The sequence below is a fragment of the Henckelia pumila genome, chromosome 2, assembly GCF_033568475.1.
Source record: "Henckelia pumila isolate YLH828 chromosome 2, ASM3356847v2, whole genome shotgun sequence".
Lineage (NCBI taxonomy): Eukaryota > Viridiplantae > Streptophyta > Magnoliopsida > Lamiales > Gesneriaceae > Henckelia > Henckelia pumila.
The window spans coordinates 170,639,522-170,643,068 of NC_133121.1; positions in this window are offsets into that span (position 1 = coordinate 170,639,522).

Genomic DNA, 3,547 nt, shown 5'->3' on the forward strand with positions numbered 1-3,547 from the left:
CGTGCTGTGTGTGTTGCAAGAAATTTTCTATTTTATTGATATTTTTTCTATTTTTTTGGGAGTTTGAGAGCTTTTCGAAAATATATTTTTGCATATTTTGCGTTATCTTTTGCCTTCTTAAAGTGGTAACTATAAAACAACTGGATACATTCATTATTGATAATTCATTATTCATATTTATTTATAGATTATTGATTTGCTATTTAAAATTCTCTCTAGAGTTTTATTGAAGTTTGGCTTTGTTCAAAAATCAAATTTATCAAAGTTTAAGAATTTTGTGGCGTTTGTCGATTGTTCTTCATCGTGGATTGTCAAAGACAAGTTCTTTGAAGGTTCATTTGAATTAATTTGTTTTTCTCTTGTTTATTTGTTACTAAACTTCATATTTTAGGGATGAATATCACAAAATTACTTGTTTTAAAGATCGGTAAAAACACTTGAATCTTTTGTTCATTGGATCGAGGGCACGATTACATCAAGATTCGTGTTTTCTTTTCATGTCCATTAAGATTCATATCACTTCATGAGCATTGAATCAGTTAGGTTAGCAGTTGGGATTCTCCAATCATGTCTTGAACAACCTCTATTCAAGTACCAAATTGACTTCTTAAAGTCTTCAGTTCCTATCACATGCATTCACAAATTTAAATAACTTTGGTCCCCAACCTACTTGGGTACAAGATGGATGAATCCTTTTCGAAACCATACTTCGATCACTCTAAATGACTGTCCATTTAATGTCTTCCACAAGGGCTGTGCATATGTAGGTGTTTGTGGGTGATATGTAATGTGTTACAGTCATCAAACCTTCCTTTGAGAACATTGGAATCTTTCTCAATGAGATCATTGTACAGATATATTCATAATAAAAAATATACCTCTATCTGATACTAGAAAAAATAAAATGGCTTGCATGATTACAAAACTGAAAGTAAATAAACACATGTTTGTTTCTGGATGGTTGTAGAATTTAACACTTAAGTCATCTTTTCTTCCAAGATAGGAAAGATATCACTATAAGACTTGAATTTTACAGCACTTTGAAAAATCAAGTTCAATTTGGAGTTAGACACTGCTAAACTGAAACTCCCAGTAACTTAACAGAATGAATACAATACACAAACTAATTTGATTAAAATAGTTTTCAACTCGAAATCATAGCACAAAGATATCCTTAAATAATCAGATATAAATAATTTTTGAGTGTGCTTTTGAGTTGTGATACCCGTGAACAAATTTATGATATAATAAATAAAAATATCATTGTAAATTTCTATTATGAAATAAATAAAAATTACTAATTGTTTTTTATTCTAAATTTCAGTTCTCGTCTTATACATATAATAAGGATTTTAAAATAAAGTTTATATGTAAAGAAAACTTATTATTTTTATTCACTAGTCTTATTTTTCAAAATAATGATTTATCTTAAGTGTCATTTTAATGTGAAATATCTATTAGTGTTTAAAATTTTAACCCTTTTTATAAATTCATTTCAATTGTGATATTGTTAAGACTGTGAACGTGTGTAGAGTAGAGGGGAGGGGAGGGGAGGGGGGGGGGGTGTGAATACACACTGAAAAATATTTAGAATACTTGAGCTAATTTAACAGCCTTATCACAAGTATTTTGCTTAAACCAAATTTTTCTTGAAAGAACTGATATGATTCAGCCTTATCTCAATGTAAGATGCTTTGACAAGCTGATATGGGTATCACAAAGTGATGTTAATCGATTGATCTGATTGTAGTAGTGAGCTTCAACTGACACGTGTCCTCGTACCATTTCATATATAATGGAACATTTGAATCAATGTCGGGTAAAAAGCCTAACGTCTATATCTCCAACAACTTTCTTTAGTTTTTAGCCTACTAGCTTTGCTTTGCATAGCTTTGATCTGGTCTGATGTTGGTCAGATCTGGTCTTGGATTTTCTGATCAATGAGCATTACTAGATGAGTGACCGAGGATTTCGGTTGGGAAAATTATAGCAAGTGAACTAGGTTAAGTTATAATATAATTGGACAGAGTCCAAGTCGATCCCACAGAGACTAATGTTCAAAATACTAAGATAGAGATTATTAAATTTAATCTAGGCTAATTAATGAGAGATTTTTATAAATTAACTACTAATGAAAATAAAATAAAATATTCTAAAGAAGATGTTTAAATTAAATTAAATGAGCAGAAAAACTTTAAAACTGATTCAAATTTCAAAAATATGACAAGGAACACACAACGGTACCAGACATCGATAATTGCCACGTATTGGATTTAATCAAACAATATTCATTCATATTCACGACAAAATTCCCTAAAATAATATTTTCATTTAACAGTCCAATTATGTCTAATTGAATTTAATTAAACAAAAACGCATTCACGAGTTATGGAATTTCAGCTTTCGCCTAAAATCGCACACTGAAACCGAATACTATTTCTAGTCAGTTTAACCATGTGTTGATTAATATTTTTGAAGCTAATTTCAATCTTTCCTTTTTCAAGTCCAGATCGAACAACAAACATACAATTAATTGGCCAGATTAAAAGCAATAATTATGCACAAATAACAATCATAAAATATTTCATAAATAAAAAAACCAATCAATCCATTCCATGAACAAAAATCAATAGTCTGGCCCTATCGTGGCCCCGATCAAAAGAAGACTACTCCATAATATTAAAATCAGACAAAGTTTTCATGTTTGAATTCATGACAAAATAAAACAAAAAAAGAAGAATAGAGAATTCTCAGCGATGATGCCGAATCTTGCTTGTGTTGTGCGTTTCTTCTCTTCCAAGCTCTCAGCCGTAAAATTCCGAAAACTGGCAAAAGTCCCTCAGTCAAAAGTTCTCTCCAATTAGGGCTTTATTCCCTTTAATATTTCCCTCCCAAAAACCCTATCTTTCGTCCCAAATAATATCCAAATTTTCCTCCGATAAAAGTGTCCCGAAATTTTTCCTAACGTGAACAGTAACCACACTGACCCCGGATAAGGGTCCGTGTACACCTCCGGAGGTCTTCTATCTCAATTTTCTTCATTTACATGGGCACGGAGGTGATTCCAAACAGAGCACGGGGTCTGGATATTAAACTGGTGCGAGTTCTCTTCTAACAATCATGCACGGACCCCTTCCAGAAGCTGCATGGGGTCATGCATTTTTCTTCTCTTCAAGCTGCACGGCCAAGTTCCGAAGTGGCATCGCATTGTTTGCCTTTTTCTTCAATATTTAAGCTTTCTCAAATTTTAGTCAAACCTACAAACACATAAAAGTATGAAGATTTAGGCGCAAAATTCGGAATAAAATTTCAAATAAGCACGATTACGACAAAATAAAGTCCCAAATAAGCTATAAAATTCTTGCTTATCAAATCCCACACACTTATCTCTTGTTCGTCCTCAAACTAATAAGAAAAAATTAGAGATGAGAAATATCGATGATTTACAATACAGAGTGACACAATCAAAACCTTTCAATCTACCAAATCTCGTCACACCCAGTCAAAAGTTCATACGTCAAAAATCACAAGCCTCGCTTTCGTCACA